The sequence below is a fragment of the Aulonocara sp. 'chitande type north' Nkhata Bay genome, linkage group LG18 (assembly GCF_057382095.1).
Source record: "Aulonocara sp. 'chitande type north' Nkhata Bay isolate Kocher_YH1m ecotype deep benthic linkage group LG18, A_spYH_male_GT1.1, whole genome shotgun sequence".
NCBI classification, from domain to species: Eukaryota; Metazoa; Chordata; class Actinopteri; order Cichliformes; family Cichlidae; genus Aulonocara; species Aulonocara sp. 'chitande type north' Nkhata Bay.
In genome coordinates, this window is record NC_141361.1 from 37,566,482 (window position 1) to 37,586,418 (window position 19,937).

The window sequence follows — 19,937 nt, forward strand, 5'->3', positions numbered from 1 at the left end:
GACTTCTTTGTTTAGTGGTGCAAGCAAAATCATCTGCAGCTCAACGTGACAAAGACCAAGGAATTGATTGTGGACTTTAGGAAGACCAGGAAACATGTGAGCCCTGTTCAAACCAGGGAGTCAATTTGGACATTGTGGAGGACTATAAATACCTCAGAGTACACACTGATATAACATCTGTAGGACAATGGTCGGGATTTTCTTTGAGTCTGTTGTGGCCAGTGCCATCCTCTATGCTGTTGCATGCTGGGGCAGCAGGTTGAGGGTTGCAGATTCTCCATAAACTGATCCACAAGGCCAGTAATGTTATGGAAATGGAACTGAACTCCCTTAAGGTGGTGTCGGAGAGGCGGATGTTGCCCAAGATATATACATGCTGGACAATTCCCACCCACTTCATGACGCGCTGTCCAGTCCCATCTGCGTGTTCAGTGAGAGACTGGGATTACCCATAATGCACCATGATACAAGAAATCATTCCTGCCTTTGGCTATCTCCCGGTACAACTCCTCCATCCAATGCACAGTACACAGTGCGATAGTTACACCCTTTTGCACATCCTCTACAAAGTTTTACAGTTTACAGTAAAATGCCAATCATAAATATTTAATCTCTGTAATATTCTGGATATTTATAACTGAGCTACTGTATATGTTACAGCTATTTCTTATATTTGCAACTTTGTAATATATTATTACATATATGGTTTGATTTAGTTCAGTCTGTTACTGTTCTTATTGTCTTGGAGCTACTGTAACCACACTATTTCCTCAAGGATTAATAAAGTATTCTGATTCTGAAACGTGCCAATCAAGCAGTCGGTGTGTTAGTGCATGTGTTAGAGGAAGTGCTGCATATAAGTACTGTATAAATGGGTGAACGCGGTTTGTAGAAAGTGCTTTGAGTGGTTGAACTGACAGGATAAGCACTATATAAAAGCAGTCCATTTGCCAGTTCATTTCCTTGAGGACATACAATTTCAGATTCTTGTACCTTAATAAACCACAATATCATGTTTCACTTTCCAAAAAGGCATGATGAAATAAACCGTCAATTGCCCATTTGCTGAGTTACAGCTAATGGAGCAGCAGCCACAGGCTGAGCCAAGGAATGGCCAGAGGCGGAAATGGCTTCAATATGCTAAGTCTGGCTACTCCTCTGGCCACTGCACACAACCAATGGTAAACCCATTAGGGGACTGTACATAAACCTCAAAGAACTTCAGTTACATACAATAAATGCTATTTTTGTAGCAGTGTTGTTATGGAAGCATTCCTATGGCTATCCTACATATTTGTAACAGCACAACCAATCATCTATTTATGTAGCCTCATCAATAATCGAAAAAGAATAACTCAAGAAACTATTGCATATTTTTTTTAACCAATTCACAGTTACATTTAAAAAAAGCTTTTAAGCTTATCATATATGAGTCCTAATGGTTCTGTAATTCTGAGCAAGCGAATGATTTAAATGAGTGACCAAATGCAAAGTTGCACTTGTGGTCAGCTGACAGAAGTGCATTAATTAGTCTCTTACCTTATTTCCAGTTTTGTCCTTATCATATCCAGGAAAGAAAAGCAGACACTCGAGCTGCTAAATATTCCTGCAAATTCATAAATTCGTAACCACACTTGTCTCCCGTCTGCTGTTTAGTGATTGTTACGTTGTGTAAAGTGGGTCTACCAGCTGGTCACGTTTGATGTGAAATAGCCCAAATACACTAAACCAGCAAGATACAAAAGGCAGAAACGCTGCACAAACTTGTGTTTGCTTATGATCGCCTCGTGTAGGCTGATATCTGAAGCCGCAGGGAGTATAGGATCTGGTTTCCTATGATGCCACAGGTTCCACATCCCTGCACAACAGCTCCTCACATATGTAATCACAGTGACACATGCTTCCACTGGGGTCGGGCAGGGACATGCCTAAATGGATGAGGAAGCTATTATCACCTCTTCCCAGATGTTCTTGGCAGAGTCTTGGGCTGATGTAGCAGTGATAGGTTTTTAATAAGCACGCCTGATCATACGACTTCATTCCACTTTGAAGCAAGGGAATACAGCCGATGTTTGGCTGTAAAATGTATTCCGGGGGCAAAGGAGTAACTTACTGATGTAAGAGACAAGGTGAAGTCATGCTGTTTGATTTTTTTTCCTTTGCATGGTTGGAAAATTCACTGCACTCCATGCATGATGTAAAACACCATGAATATAAAGTAGTGTGACCACACTCTGACTTCCTCTAGCTCGTTTTGCTCCTCATACTATCAAAACTTCATCCTGTAGAGCCTTGAGTGAATGCTTACACAAGCACGGAGCACACGAATGCCAATAAAGTGGGTCAGGAAAGTACAACTGGTACATTTCAGCAGCATAACCTGTTTGGCGTACCGCAGGTAGTGTGTGTGTGTGTGCGTGTGTGTGTGTGTGTGTGTGTGTGTGTGTGTGTGTGTGTGTGTGTGTGTGTGTGTGTGTGTGTGTGAGAGAGAGCAGGAGGTGCTGGTAGGATTAAAAGTCCTTTAACAGCAACAGTAAAAATCAATGGAGAGAGTTTGGTTGTCAGAACCAATGAATCAGGAGGATATAGCTCAATACGCGGATCAATGGCCCAACCTATAATCATTGTATTTCTCGCTGCTAAATGTCTTTCCTGATCATTGTTGGGAAGCAGAGAGGAGCCAAAGGAGATAAGGAAAAGGTGAGAGAAAAAGCTCCTCATGCAAGTCCTCAGATGTTGTACTGCTGGATGGCTTATAAATATTGTACTGCTTTAGTGCTGAGAGAGTTTACTGTTCCTTAATGTTCCTACTTCTAGCGTTTGACAGGGACCTGGGTGACAAGTTTTACACTCTGCATCATTTATACATGAATTTATGGCAAGAATGCACTACATTTTTATGCAAATGTACTAGTTTCTATTGCTAAAAGATAGAGGAAAGTAGAAATGCAATCCATTTGGGGGGGTTTTGCTTTAGTAAACATGGATGCATGTTAATGTATGTCAGTTCTCCAAAAGAAAAGAAAACCCTGTGACTCACTGAAAGTGATGAGTTTTCTGCATTGCAGCAACAGCAATTTACTTGGCGATGAAAAGGAGAACTGAGCAGGGAAGGGTTTCATCATAAAGACAAAAGCAAAATCTTTTTTTCACAAAATAATTTGAGAAGTAAGGGCTGACGAGCTGATGGATTTTGACCCCTCGTTACGTCATAAAAAAGGCCACTTATAAATATCTGGAACTCATTTGTTGTTAACATTCATTCAGCAACATTCAGTTCTCATATTTAATGCACTGAGTTTGTGTAAAAACCCAAGCTACTTTGACAAGGGCCACACCACCGTGGTTTCACATACTCTCGGTCAACACTGGTGAAGATCACAGTCATCTGATTATTCGTACCTGACCACATCTGTGTTGTTGGAATATATCAGTTCCAACGGTAGTTTCTTAGTTTTTCAGGTAACAAACTGGGCTGTGACGCAGCATCTGAAGCACCATCTCATTTATGACACTGGAACTTGGGTTGGTATTCAACAATTTATCAAACTGAAAATGACTTCAGTGAATAAACAAGAGTAAATATGAAGAAAGACTGTCTGAAAGTGTGAGATTTTGCTTTTCACACACTCTGTGACAGCCGGCTGGATACCCCCGTGTTCAAGTGCGGTCAATTGGAACAGCTAAACACTTTCGGCCTCACATATGGTCGGGTAACAAGCCTTGCAAGCTGGTCTGCTCGAAGCAGACTCTACACAAGTAACTACGAATTGTCCACCAGGCATTAAAGTCTGGGTTTGTAAGAATCATTGTGTGTGACAGATATGTAACTTACACTTCATGGGGTTTGGGTAGATTAAAAGGCTTTCTGATATCAAAACAGCCAAGAGTAAATGCAATCACAAAGTGCTGAAGACGTATTTGAGACAGAAAAGCGTTTTATGCTGTGGTTCAATTTAGCTCACCTGTGAGGAGTGCAGCTTTTTCTTCTTCAGAGAATAAAATTTCTTATTTCCTCTACGTTTGTATCTCTTGAACAACGGCTTCATATGCAAAATGCCATCATCTTGACAAAAAGACAAACATCAGAGTAGCAGCGCAGATGCAATCAAGGTTGTGATTTATTTTTCCAAAGATCTCATTCTGCTTCAGCAAATCAAAGCTAAGTCAAAGACAAATATTACAAGGACAAAAGACATATTCAAACATTATTAGATGAGGTAATGAGCAGTGTTTTAGGAATACTACGGCTTCAAGCCCTGTTTAAGTGTGGATTCTCAAATTATACCGTACAGGTATGGATGGTAAGAGTTCTGTAGGTCCAGTAAAACTTCTGTCACAATGATGCGAAACATCCTCCAAACCAAACATACACTATTCAATTAGGGGTGGGTTTTGATAATCGATTCATCGATTAAAATCGATTCTGGCTTGGATAACGTGATATCGATTCATTAAAATCCTGAATCGATTTTTTAATATAAATTTATTTTGCCTGAAATGCCAGAATCTCAGTTTCGACAACCACCAAACATTTAAAACAGTAAATGAGAGCAGGTACACAGCTTCTGCACAAAGACGTAAACACAAAGCGCGGACCCGCAGATCAGAATCAGTGAGACGTCGCCTTTCTCACCCGACGGCACGGACATGGTCGGGGCTGAAAGCCGACAGCTCGCTGATTTTGATGTTTCTTTTACTTACTTCCGAAAAGAAAACCTAATTTCTGCCGTTCAATAGGCTTCTGAACAAATTTAAACTTTTTAAAATTATGCAAAATGCAAAACGCTGTGTCTCTAATAAAACCGCTGTAACTTCAGAGGTAATGTTCATAAGTTGATTAATGGTTTTGTTTCGTTTTTGATGTACTGCAGAATATTTTTATAAAATCCCAGAACAGGAAAATCACCTTCATGTTTTTCTGTGTTTTATCTTCAGCTACTTTGACACAAAGGCCTCTGCTGTGATGCTCACACCTTTGATAAAGTCTTGTGAGTGTCAGCTTCCTTTTTATAGATACAAAAATATGTTAATGTACTGATCTGAATTATAATATTTCTGACTGTCTGAGGCAAAATTTCCCAGATTCAAATCGAATTGAATCGAATTGAATCGAATCGTGGATCGAATCGATTCGGGACCTTGTGAATCGGAATCGAATCGATTCTAGAAATCAGTGACGATACCCAGCCCTATATTCAATATGCCAACATGTGGCTCAAGCTATGGCTTAATACATGAAAAATGTATTAAACTATTCATCTGGACTGCATTCAAATGTGGGGCACTTGAAACGACGAGTTAAAAGGAGGACACAGGAAAGTGGGAAAGACGAGGAAAAATGCATGTGCATTTATTTTTCAAATGTAAAAGCATCTCTTGGGTAAGGAGTGGCATACTTTGAGACGATCAACAAATCCAAGTGTCCTCTAGGCATTTCCTCTTTCTGTTTAGTTGCTCACTTTAGCCATTTCGTTCGCTGACAGAGCCGTGATAAGAAAGTGGCCATTTTCACACACATTTTGTTCTTAACCTTCCTGAAACACATGTCTGAAAAAAACTATTTCCTCAAGCCTTTTGGGAATGACAGTCCAATCCCTCAACTGATTTTGCAAAGAAAAACTCATTAATGAGACAGACATTTTTCTACACAACTCAACAGCTTAGTCCATAAGAATATTTGGAAGCAGCTTATAAAAAAATCCTCCATGGATTAAACAAAAAGGAAAGCTCAGTTTCTTTTTTCTTTTTTTTTCTACAGAGCGGTAAAAAGAGTATTAGACATGCCCCACCCACACGCACAACACGCACACAAATGCCCCCTGACTCTCACCCACCCCCTGTGTAGATTGAAATGTCAGCAACGCTTTGGATTGTTACGGTCCACGTTAGAGCCTGGCTCAGGATTAATGTACATATGGGAAACAATGGAGCATCTACAATGCTCACTCAGGCAGATTCTCCACATCCCCTCCTACTGTAGCTGCAGTGGGATGCATGTGGCTTCTCCTTATAAAGAGACGGGCACTTTGATGTAGAAAGAGAGGCAAGGGGGCAGAGGGACCGACAAAGAGGGAGTTTAACTGCCTTTCATGTCTCCCCTTCCCTGCACCCCAACACTCCACTGTCTTGCCTTAAACAAGCCACTAAAGCCAGACACATCTACGGGTTTTGCCACTGGAGGCGTGTCAGTGCCACAGATTGGAGCAGTGGTGGTGGTTGCTGCTGGTGTTGGGGGATTTTGTTTCATCTTCTTTTTCCCCCTAGAGGTGCAGTTTCTAAAGACGGCCACAAAAACAAGCAAGATAAAGAAAAATCGGAGTCTTGGATAAAAGGTTCAGGGAGCTCAGTATTTTGGCTGCAGGCAGCACTAATTAACAGGTCACTCCTATGGAAGAAAAAAAAAAGCACATGTACAGTTTTAATCCAGCTACTTACTGTTGAGTTGGGGGATTTCTTTATTTTTGTCCATATCTCACTATTGGACTAGTAAATGATGTTCTCTGATACAAGTGGCCACCTCCTACAGCTACACTCTCACATACAACTTGACGCTTTGGTGCTCTCGGCACTCCCATTCACTCTGAATGGAGTGATGTTATGCATTGTTGAACTGAAGTGTGGATCCGTTGTTTCACTTTACCTGCAGTAATTTCACCCAAGAGTTCTGCAGAGTTTACAGTTCCAAGCACAATTGCAGTTTCCAGCCAATCACATCAAAGGCAAGGCACTCGTTTATGTTGCTTATAGCTCGGCTTTAAAATGAAGGACAAGTTGAACTTTGCAAAGGGACGTTGTAGAAAACCTGATATCAGAGGCTGGGATAGCTGCTCTGTGGATACATCTCCTTTGCTATGGAAGTGCTCGCATACTGCACAAACTTTCAGTTATGTAAGAGAAAGACAGTACAACAGCGACTCCTCACACAGACTGCATCTGAAATAGTCTACAAGTTAGTAAGAGTTGTGGGCAGAGTCCAACTATCCTATGGAGCAACATAAAAGTACAAAAACAAACTGGGATCTCTCTGGAATCATCTCTTGTGTACAACCAGGATGATTTAAACATTACAACTTTTAGTGAAATGTAAAGACTGTACATCTTAGAGAGCACAAAGCACAGCTCAGTGTTACTTTATTTGCTGGCTTCTTATTTTGAAGCTTCGTACAAAGTCTTTGTAATATGATGTGCTTAATCAAGCTGACATAATGGCTCTATAACAGTTAACTTGGCTTCCTTTCATCAGCAGACAGGTTAATTAATTCACGGAATTATTAGACAGTTAATTTGTTTCATGAAATGATTCGATTTTCTTTCATTTCATGACTGTAATTGAAAGTCTCAATTTGACCAGCTCAGTCAATGCAGGTGTTTGAACCTACAGCAGGGTGAATCACAATGCATCCAAGAGAAGATACAGCCTGCTGCTTTAGAGTATACTGAATCTCCCAGGGATGTGGATTCACATCAATTCTCTCACACTGGCAACAATGCAACAAGCAGATTGGTGCACAGATCTAAAATGATATTGTACGTCCATCAATCAATAATCAATTACTTGATGTGCCCCATGCAGCACGCTCCTGTGCAGCTTGAGATCATTGCTTAAAAGATTTTTCACAGTTCAGACATACACAGCACAGACAAACATCATGTGGGTCAATCAATAATTCCAAATTGCGTTCCTCTATGGTTCACAAAAGATTGGCTTTGAAGTATATGTTATACATGCACTAGAGAAAATGTTCACTTTAGACCTCTGTGAAAGAACTTCATGAACCATAACCATCATGAAGGCAGAATTATTATTTTTTCTTTTCTTTTTCTTTCTTTCTTTCTTTTTTTTGTTGCTGCAAGGCTAATAGCTGCTCCTGGTTTAAGCTAGGTATACCTGGATGTGATCCTGCAATTTCTACAGTGACAACTAAAAGATGAAATCACAGGTTAAATGAAAAAGGAAGGCTCTGGTAAGATGAGTACTAGACTTGTGCAGCTTTAACTCTTTACCACTTACATCTGCATTGGGATTTGCAGATATAACAATGACTTCTAAAGTAAAGTATTCTTTGGTAATAGCCATATAACACTAACACTGATTTAAAAGTAAATTTGCTCTTAAATTCACAGTTCTCTTATTCAAAACTTCCCCCATGAAATTCACAATAAAAGCTTTAACTTTAATTTCCATGAACTCAATTACAAACATAATGACATTATAGTGCACAGGGAAAGAGTACGTACAAAAGATCATATTTGACATGATGGAAACAGTCTATTTTTAGCATTCAGGTTTAGAAAAAATCATCAGTAATTAATTATTCTTTGTTAGAGTGGTCTCAGATCAATTTTGAGATATACTATTATATTAGATATATAAATTAACAGTCAAATAAGACCATACTATTAAGTCAACTTTGTCTTGCAAGATTTTATCTCAGTAATATTCTTGTTTTTACACCTACATTATTTTATTCACATATAGAGCTTTTAGTATTGTATACTCAATGTGTTACATATAACACATTAAAGTCATGATGCCACTTTTAAATAATAAGCCATCATCATAACTTCCATATTGCAAAGAAAAAAACATCATTTTGAGCTTGGAAGAGCAAAGGTTTGATATTTTAGGAAATGTGATTTTTACTTTCTTGTTTTGAAATAAGAAGACTGAAGGCTACAGTAAATTATTTTAACTTGGCACAAAGGCTGGAAACAAACAGCTAGCCTGGCTTTGTCCAAAGCAAGTAAGTAAATAATTATGCACAAAGCTTAATACACTATTGACTGGGTGCTAAGCAACACTAACACTCTCTAGTCTGTACTAAGAACTTCTCATCGTGCCACAAGAGTAGATGGGTGTATTTTCCAAAATATTGATTGATTTAACTAATTATCGAAAAGTCCATTAGTTTGCAGTCAATTAACTACCCGATAAACTGGCTAATTGTTTCAGTCACACTAAAAAATACAGTGAAATGGAATTATCCAGTGTTTCATGTCCACTGGTTCATTAGTGGAGGAGAAATTTGGTATTTTCTCAACCATGCCTGTATAAAATGCACTGGGCTGGTCTAAGCACAGCAAATAGAGCCTATAGAAAAAGGCACCTTTGTGTATTTATGAATAACTTTATTTTCAGATGCTTCCACAGTCTGACTCGGGCATTTAAAAAAAACACATATATGGCTTGTGTGGGGAAAAAAAGTTCACAGTGCATCCAGGTGAGACAGGGTGCAAATCTGAAAGAGAGCTATTATGTATCAATCATTGAAAAGAATTCTCAATAACTCCACATGTCCTTGCAGTTTGAAGGACACAGCTGTATCAAATGCACTAGAAAAGCATGCAGGCTGAGTGCAGACATTTACATTTATATACATGCATTTAGCTGATGCGTTTTTCTGAAAAGCAACTCACAATAAAGGCGACATTAGATTTAGCTCGGACGTTTACGTCACTTATGAAGCAGAAGAAAGGTCACAGATGGAGTATCCCGAAATAATCCACTGGTGTTTCAGAGATACGCAAACGACGTGGATATCATTGTTCACTTCCCCAGAGAAAGCTTTGTTTTCACAGTTAGTTCCAATTTGTTTTCAGCTGCTGCTTTAAGGAGAGGTCCTGGTTTGGGTTCCAAACATTTCTTAAAGCTCCACTTTAAGAAATGGTACAAAAGTGAGCCCAATGCATTAATTAGGTGTCCTGATGAAGGCTAATGAGCGGGACTGAGATCAGGCTAAGTGATACTGTAAATAGAAAATGTGAGGAGAAATCCGTGGAAACAACAGGACCTAATAACATCAGCCAAGCTGATTTCCCTTATGGAAAAGGGGTCAGTGCACTAGGAGGTGTTCCATCTCGTCATTGACTGTGGAACAACTGAGCACCACCAAAAGCAGACATCCACAGACATGGATGATACCAAATGTTCAATTAATCTTATCTGGTATAAGGTCTCATAAGGTCTGAAAGATGTTGTGGGAGCCAATTTATATCAACAAATTATTATTGTAAGCACATAAACTTTTTTACAGAGCGATGTACTCCTGCATGGGTGCACTGGTTCTTAAGTGGGGACCAGCAGGAGCCTTTTAAAAGGATTCTCCAAGGTCCTAAACACAGTGCAAAGTTGTTTGTTTTTGCTATTTTATATTGCTACTGGAATATTACCACAATGATAGAATGCATTAAGGTGTTTTTTTTTTCCCTTTAAGCCTGCCTGCACTAGGGTATCTGATGAATCACAGGTTTCATTCCACCTACGGAGGCTGTATGATTCTCAACCAAAGAAACAAACAGCAACAGCACTGCATTAGAATACAAGTGAAACCAAGCTCCCTTCTACACATCTGAAGCAGTGAAATGTGCGATCGAATGCAAGGCTTTAGGCAGTGATTTGATAAACATGCACACGGACTTAATGTGAGCACTCGGACATTCATTTCTCCTGAGACGGCAGAAAGGCTAAAAAGGAGAAAAATTAAATACTTTAGTGGGAAACTTTCTGCATCTGATTCCTTAATAATCTCTGTTTAATATATTTTTTTGATAAACCGTTTTTCTAAACATCTCATTATGTAACTTCCTCTCCTCTATCCAGCATGAACCCTGCCACTCGCCCTAGGACAGCTGGGATAGGCTGCAGCCCCCCTGCGACCCTGAATTGGATAACCGGAAAAAATAAATGGAAGGATTGATTGATGGATGGAATTCTTTATATGGATGCTTTTGTGAGAGAAAGGTTGTGGTATTGCGATGCAGCCAATCACCTTGCAATTGCAATATTTATCCTGCACTCTCGAGGTATACCATAATTGTCTACTCTGTCTTGTGCAGAGTTCATCATATTATATGGCAGCTACGACTCAGGCAGGATAGCAGGCTGTCCACCAATCTTAAGGTTGTGTTTTAATTCCTGGCTCCTTTAGTTTGCAAGCAAAACCATGCTCAGACAAGATGCTGAACCTAAAAATTACCCCTAATATGTCATTTCTGGGTGAAAATCTAAAAATTGTATATATATATTTAAAAGGTACTACCACTTTGACTTCATTGTGTCCATAAAAATATCTAAATCACCAATGCATTTGTATATCAGTGCAATCTTTTCAGCTTCAGGACACCGTGACATTCATATGGCAGCACACAGATCTAATATTAAAAGAGTCATTTCCTTACTCAACACCAGGACATGTGCCTGCAATTGTTGGGGGCTATATTTAGGAGTGTATATGGTGCTCTAGTTACAATTTCTAGCAGCTGGAGTGAACTCCATTGTGGAGATAAGGCTCTTGTTTTGTTTTGTTTTTCTAGATTATACTGTTCAATATTATCTGGACAGTATCAACTTCAGTGAAATCATAGTGACAATACTTTCTGCATTTCTTTGTTACCATGATGTTCTATAACGTAGTTTTGATAAAGGCTGTGTTCCAGACCGAGTGCTCAAAGTTTGACAAATATGGAGCTCAAACAGCAAAGAAGGCTTGCAAATTGGTTGCATTATGGGAAATCGAGGATTTGGACACAAGAAAGGATAAAAATGGCAAATTATTCACCTCAACTAGAATTCAGAGGTTCCTTTTCGGTCTCTCTCAGGAAAATCTCTGAAGTTCATGGTGATTGTTTTAATGTTGTGTGTTATTGATTTCAATCATACATTGGTATCTACTGTACTGCACAACAGCGGAATAATTGAATCGGGGCCCAAAAGCATAACAATATCGATAAGGAATGGCTGCAGTTTGGTGCGTGTGTCAACTCTCTCAAACGGCCACTTCGCCCGCACCCATCGCTGGTCGGGAGCGTTCAATATCACTTCTCACTTTGTGAAGTTAGGACGGCTCTGCGCTCACGCTCTTTTTTACAAAACACGCCATTATGCGCCCGCTGTGTCCTGCACTCACCCTTTCATCTGCAGGCTCTTCCAGCGAGCATTCGTCAGCGCGTCACTGCTGTTTAAACGCAGGCAGGGAAAACGGGAAGAGCTGTCCTCCCTCCAGGTGAACGAGTGTACGCTGATTGAATGGTGCATTATTTAACGATGGAAAACTGATCTCTTTCGGTGAGCAAGTGTCCCGCTCCCAGAGTTGGGTTTTCACCTTTTCCCTTTTTCACTTCTTCTACCTCCCCCATTATTTGTTTGACTGGACCCCATTACGGAGGGAAAGGAATATATATATATATATATATATATATATATATATATATATATATATATATATATATATATTATATATATTTATATATATATATAGCACACAGCTGCCGAGGCAGCACCTCGTCTTCTCTGAGGATTTCTTACTTACAGTAGTCTCGACAAAGTAGCTGACAGGTAAATGTGCTTACATGGTTGAGCGAATTTGTGAGAAATTGTGCGGTGCGTGGCAGGCATTCAGGGTGACTGATGGAGCAACAATCTCGCGCGCACACACACACGCGGAGGCAGAGAAAGACACACTGGGAGGAGAGAGGCAGGCAGGAAGGTGCTCACTAGTTAGAACAGCGAGTTTTTTTTTCTGTCCGCACACTCACACACACGATTGTGAGGTTGTTATACATACACTACAATTTAGCTGTCATAAGCTGTCAAAGAAACGCGTTTCCCAAGCGTGACGGGAATGTAGACTCTGCGGGTTGAAGCGGAACACAATTGCGCACATTTTTATTGGAACCATGCGCAATGTATTAGGGGAAAATGACAAATAAAGACCCACGTGTGAGCGCCAGTATTTATTTACGCATTTTTTCTGGGCGTAAAGTTGCTTAAACGGGCAAAACAAGCGTCCTGTCACATTCACCTGAATTGCAATCTCTTCATTTTTCTCACATCTCTTATCGATCATGCGTCACTAATCCTCCTGGACTCACATTGACTTGTGCGTATCAACCCGGAGTGAGCTGTGCGTAAAAACGCACCTGGCACGAACACGCAGAACAGCGATCCTCTACTATTCCCCACATTTGATTCCCCCAGTGTACACGCACACACACACACACACACACAAACTCACCCAGGGTGTGAACGCAGGTCCTCCCCGCGCGTCTCTTGATGTTTGTTCGTGTATCTCGTAAAAAGAGAGTGGAGAACCCGGGCAGCAAAGGCGTTAAAGAACTAGTGGACGGCAGCTAAACGCCGCCGACTTCCCCCCCTTCTTCACCTCTTCCTCCTCCCTTCTTTTACTGCTTTCCTCACTCCTCCCCTCTTTCCCGGGGCAGGTTGAACAGCGGCTGCAATAATCCAGACATTGTTCTCTTCATCAGCTCGTTTTAAAGCAAAGACTGGACTGGAAAGGACTCCCGATTCTCGTTAACTTGGGAGTTCTGAGGAATTCTCCTTTCAGACTGGAGGTGCTGTCCAGTGTAATCCGAGCTCAGGAAAGGTCTGAAAGAACAGCCCACAGACTTACAAAGCTCAGAATGAAGCTGGAGTCAGACCTGGAGTTGAACTATGACTGCAGGTGGCGCAAAGGGGAGAGAAAGTTTGCTTTCAGTTTAACTAAAAGAATAAATTAAATAAATAAATAAATAAATAAATAAATAAATAAATAAATAAAACTGACACTTGGCGAGAAAATGAAAAATAATCCCTGCAGGACTGGTTCTTCTCGCACTTGCCTCTCACAGATCAAACTCCCTTTAGAGGGACCCTAGCGCACCTGCGGCCGGAGTGGAGACGCGCAGGTATCCACAGACTGAGCCCCCTCCTCCCCTCTCTCTGTGGATTTGATTCCGCGTTATTATTCCGACTCTCTCTGCGTGACAATCATCACTCAGTGTCAAGCCTGGCGTTGCTTCTCCAGGAAGCTAAGGAAAGCGTCTCTGTTCATCGTCGCTCTCCTATGTGTCTCCCTCTCCCTTTTCCCCCAACAAGCTCCGTCCATCCGCTTTCTATTTAACCACGCCCCTCTCAGCAGCCATTGGCTGGAAAGCGGAGAGACCGAAGACGGGGATGGTGAGGAAGGCTGCGATGATGTGTTCTAAGAAAAGGGGGGAGAAAGGGACAGGAAAGAAGACAGGATGGAGAGAGGTGGCATTAGATAAACTACGACGGAGGTGAAAATGGGAGAAGTGGGATGCAAGAAAGGTAAAAGGGGAAGGAGAGTGTCCCAGGAAATGAGGATAATGCAGTTTGTGTGCTATGTGTGGATGGATGGGTTCATCGGGGAGGGCAGTTCGTGCACTGAGCTCTGTGTTTGAGCCCAGAGGGACAGGCCGGCTAATGAACGTGAAAATGCGTCCCTCCTCTTTTTCTTCTTTAGTTCATTTCTTTTACCCACTAAGTCACTGGCAGTGCTTTAGCCATATTTGACTCTCAGCCGAATGGAACACATAATGACAGCATCCACCAATGCTAAGCATACACACTTCTGACTGTCTGTCTACTTCTTTTTAAAAAATATATATATATGGTGGCTGAAAGCTGAGTAGCTTCCTTGATGAGTCTAAGATGAATTGGTGGCTACAGCCCGGTCCTTTGTGTACATGTGCAAGAAAACCATTTTGTTTCTGACTTCAGACAACAAACCTGAAATGTAGGACTTAAGCATGGAACCTAAAGGTAACTTAAGACTAAAAAAATTTTAGGTGAAAATAAAAGTAAACAGCTGGAAAACCGCAGTCACTTGGTTGAAATTTATGTGTTTGTGCAACTATCACTACCTCTAACATGGCATTTGTTACCAGTTTAAATTGGAAACACTTCAACATGTGGTTCGATGAAGGCTGATGTGGGTTGTTTTTTTGTTTTTTTTTGGAACAAATGAGCAGCACGATTATTAAGTTGGAGGCCAATGACAATAAAACATCTGGATTTGTGTGATTTACTTCATCATCTAGACTTCAGGGTCTACATTATCGATGTACGAGTTTGTTTCAGTGATGCTCATGTTCTAATATTGGCAGGGAACACTGAGAACATCACTGCATACACGGTAGTTGCTCAATGCTGTGAGCAACTACCGTGGAAAAGCTTAAAAATAACAGATTCCCCTAAAATCAGCCTCGTTCCATATCAGCTAGTCTGCTACTCCCACTACACCACAGGCAGAAATATTTTCAGGGCTTCCTAGTGCCAGGATATGTGGACAGCACATGTTTGGTTCAGGATTTCCTATCCCATGGGCTGGTCGTTTTTTTGTTTTTTTTATCAATACAGATCATTTTTTTAGCTGATAAGATTAAAAAGATGCACTCAGCTTATACAACAATCGCCTTCCCCCTGCTGAGCGTCTCCTTGCAGTCTATCTGTAGACTCCTCTCAGGTTCATCTGTAGGCTGTGGCTCGAGTACTGGTTATAACTGTTTATGGGCACGAAAATGGCAGACTTTTAAGGGTAAAATTATCAGCAATGAGGAAATCTTTTTTCTTCTCTTTGGCGCCACTCCCGTTGGTGGCACTTTGGAGTAGGTGTTGTTCTCTTTGGCCTATGCCAAAAGCCATTCTTGGGTTAAAAGGAGGCTGGAGGCTGTCTTGCATGTTAAATATCCAGCCCAGAGGCAAAAGTAGGGAACTAAGTAAGTGCCTGAGCTGCCTGAAATGGAAGCAAATGGGGTGGGCTGGATATTGTTGTGGCGCAACCGCACATGGTAGCAGAATAAGGCAGGAAAAGTTGCTTGACAGCTCCTGGGAGAGGCTTTGATTGATGGCAACGCTCCAGGGAGTGTTTCAAAATGAACTTAGTTAACTTGGAGCCACATGAAGCATTCATCACTTGCTGCCATACAGGAGTGAGATGCTCACTGCAAGCTAGGCAGCATTTTATTTAGAAAGGCACCTGGGGAACATCTTCACTGGAGTAGCAGGTACCTATTTACAGCTATTTTAAGGCTCACATCAACAAATCTCCAAGATTTTCTCAAATCAAAGTATCGACGTGACTGCAGCTACTTCAATTTGCTCATCAGGTTTCGAGAGTCTTAGGACTGGGTGTGTCACGTGTGGTTTCAAAGTGTGAAATATAAAAATGATTTTGAGGCAGAAGAACAAATTCTTATGGCGCGTCAGCTCCTGTATTAAAAGATTGGTCATATTGCTTTACAGTCTTGTGAGTCGACCTAAATTCAGTAGCCACAGCCCTACATTTTGATGACAATAAAAACTTTTGATATGCATCAGTTGGAATGTCTATTTTTTGTCCACCTATTGCAACGACCTACAAGAACAAGTCTTGAAAGTCAAAAATCATACATTCTAACAGAACAAGGTTCAGATTAGGGGTTAGAGTTAGACCTCAGAGGGTAGGTTAAGTCATGATGGTCTTCCTGCTGGAGCCAGGTGTTCCTCCTCTCCTGCATTCTCTCCCATCACTACGTTTTTCTTTATTGAAAATTTAAAAACTTCTAAGCTGCCACTGGAAAGATCTGACATAGTGGCAAGCAGTACTTTCATAGCGGTCATTACAGTAGCAACAGATATTGTGGGAAATACAGTAACGAGCTGTGGAGTTGCTTAGACCTTAGGTAACAAAACCGATAAAGTTCTGATGACGGACTTTTCTTTCTGTTCTTTCAGTTCGCAGGTCGATTAAGATTTCATGTCTTTCTGCTACTCTCTGATTTAACTCTGTGCCCCATTAAAACAGCTCCTGGAGTGTTTGCTGGCTAGCTTTAGCACAAAGTGAGTTTTCATTTTAAGCCCCTGCACAGAATGAGTGAGTGAGGTTCATCGTTTTCTGTTGTTTTGAATGGCATTCATGGGGATTTTGAAAAATGTCCACTATAAAAGATTAATTAATTAATTAATTAATTTTCTTTGCAAGCTCCTTTGACAATTAAGTCATTTGTTTTTTTTTAAGTCCAGTAAGGATAGAGAGATATCAAAATCTTAATAGATGAATGGTAACTGGTAGATATTCTATATGTGAACGCAATGTTCCGGCTGTAGCTCAGGTGGTAGAGCAGGTCCCCTACTAACTAGAGATTTGGTGGTTTGATCCCAGTCTGCATGCCAAGTATTCTTGGACAAAATACTAACCCCATGGTGCTCTCCCATGAATCCATCAGAGTGTGAATGTCAGATAGGAAGCACTTAAGAACACCGTAGAAAAAAGTGAATGTGCAAGTTATGTAAAGCTCCGATAGAGTAGAAAAGTGCTATATATATATATTTGTTTGTTTGTTTTGTTTTTATTCTGTTTTTTTTTTCCTGTTTTTTTCATTTTAGCCAAGTCAGGTTCACCAGAAAACCATTTCAGCAGACCAGCATGGATACATTCATGTCATTGGGATAACTAAATAGAAGGCCGTTGGTCTACAGGTTATTAATTATACTTTTGTCATTTCTACAACATGTCAAAAATAACTAGAGTCTACTGGGTCAACAAAACGTTACTCTCTGGTTTTCTGGATTACAAGTGAAAGTGAAAGTGAAATATTGTGGTGTTCTGCTTAGAACAGAATTTCAAATCTGCAGCTCTCACCTCAGTTTTTGCCCACACAGGGTCTTTGTCACTGTCAGCTGTATGACAATATTTTATTGGCAGAATGAGCTTTGTTGGCGTGAAAGCATTTATGTTTCGTGTCACTGTGAAAGCTAAGTGCGCTTTGTTTATGCCTCCTCATCAGGCTTTTTAGTGTGGGATCGCTCATTCCTGCTTTTGTCATACCTCCATTCCTCCCCCTCTCTCGAAACAAGTGAGGGATTAAAACAGAGTCGTCTGGAACAGAAGACCGTGATGGGAGAGAAGTAAGAAGATGACAGCAGCTCACTGGAAACCACAGGATGGATTTATTTTGTCTTCAAGACTTAAAAGGTACAAGACTTGAGCACAGCAGCTCAGCTTTTTGCTATGTTCCTGTTCCTGTGGGCTGTAATGTTAAATAGTGGACAGAAGGGACATTTTTCATGTATTAAATAATAATCACAGCTAAAGGATGTTCGTGTGTGTTAATACATCTTGAACGCACAGTCAAGAATCTAAAAAATGCCCTTCTTTTACCAAAGCCAAGCTAAATTTAAACACAAATAAATGTGAGATGTAGATAAATGCATTTTTTATGGCAAAATCTTAGAATGTCTGCAAAGACTGATAGAGGCTGAAGACCAAGAGAAGCTATTTTTGACACTCACCAATCAATATATAAAGATTTCAACTTTGACAACACGGTCAGACATAAACTATTTCAGAGATCTCTTTGACTTTGTGGGTTTTCACATCTACAAAAAGCACACAAGGAAGCCAGGCACACAAACCCTCCTCAGAAGAAGTAGTTTATGGTTGTGTTTCAGCAGTAGCTTCCTACCATCTGTGTTGTTTTATGCAAGTACATTACAACAATTTCAGGGACATGCAGTTTCAAATAATGGCTTTGTCACACAAGAAGAATTTGTTTAGATTTCTAAAACGTATAAAAATGGCAAATGTTTTCCTGTTCCTATTTTATTTTAGAATTGAGTAGACTGCTACTGCCATCTGTTTTGCCACAAATATGACGGCATAATAACCTCAGTTTTTCTTTTAGATATGCAAACTCTAAGTCAGCCTTCCCTGTTTTGTGTTCCTGCTCTATGATCGGTTTGGAGCTCAAAGAACTACAAAAAGAAGTTCACTGCAGAAACTATCTAAAGTTATAGATAAGGAGAGCTCACGGGAGGAACCTTCTGCACATCAAGACTAACTTTGTCTTTGCCGCTCCACTCAGGCAAGGCATGCAGGTTATGAGGCAGAACTGACCACCTTTCCACCAGACCGTCATGAGAAGGTCACTACATTCACTTGTTTCATCAGTTTCTGGTTCTTGCAAAGCATCTCTGATGTTTCCTTCACCTCAGCATCCTCTCAGGACAGGCACGGCAGTAATCTACAATCTGAGTAGTTGACAGGGACGTACAATCATTAGATTCTAGACTGTTCTTCTTCAAGACAGTCTCTAAAATATACACTACTGTTTTCTGTTTGTTTTGCAGTTTTTCATTTATGATTCTGTTTTTGTATATATAATATATAATATGACACAATGATCCTCGAGTCAAATATAAATATTTAAATAGTCATTCTTGTTATTTCACTGCCTGATGGTAGTTACAATGGCTTTTCACTTTATTTTAGATTCTTCTTCTTTTGGATTCTTCTTCTGTTCTATGGAATGTGTTTTGCTGTTCGGAAGATTTTCAACGAAACAAGAAAAATATCCCACAGTTGCAACCCTAGAAACACAATCCGAGTTGAAATTCACTGTGTTGTTTTTGACAACTTTTGCCAATAAGGTGGGGTTTTTGGTTTTACTACATCTATCCCATGATATTCACATCAGACACTTGCATAAATACATAATGCAACAAAGTGCTGACATCAAAGGAAATGATAAGGAGAAAATATAAAGCAATTTTGTTTGCACAGAGTCAGAAAGCCAGCTCTTTTGAAATGTAAAGAGTTCAGTGAATCTTTGAGCCTCGGGCAAATGATTGTTTCACCCTGAGGCTTTGATTGCAAACACCCGTGAAGTCACCTTTGCAGTCTGGACCTGCGGGCCGTTAAGTGTCACCAGTGAAAACTTTGAAATAGTAAAACAGACACAGACATGCAATAATAAAACTATATTTCTCACATTTCTATACAATATAGTGTTATTCACTGAGCCACACTCTCAATCTTGCGCCCACTTTCCTTGTAACAGAACAGGGTTTACAAAGTGGGTGAACAATGGCCTGTCGCTTTGGTGAAAACAATGTCTCCACTAGACAAGGTCCAAGTCATTTTGTATGTAATGAATGCTCAACTCAAGGTAACAGGCGATCCTGTTGTTGTCTGCTACCTTGTTGACTGTGTGTATGTTCCTGCCTGTCATTGTGTGTGTGTTTGACAGCATGCGTTAATAGAGCGAGATTGCTCTGAGCGTTGAGCCAAAGACTGAGTTCAGTCAAAGTTTACATCAATAATACAAATGCAGATACTCAAGGTTGCAAGCTGCTTTAGCGTAGGTTTTCACTGTAG

The 19,937-nt window shown here is 40.4% G+C and overlaps 1 protein-coding gene across 1 annotated transcript in view; it reads right to left on the reverse strand.

Moving 5' to 3' along the window:
• Nucleotides 1-13,855, reverse strand: part of brinp2 (bone morphogenetic protein/retinoic acid inducible neural-specific 2) — a 289,760-nt gene extending 275,905 nt beyond the window's left edge. Inside the window, exon 1 of the mRNA XM_086271078.1 lies at nucleotides 13,017-13,855. The gene's annotated coding sequence lies outside the window, so the exon portion shown is untranslated. The remainder of the gene's footprint in view (nucleotides 1-13,016) is intronic.
• Between the last annotated feature and the right edge of the window lie 6,082 nt (nucleotides 13,856-19,937).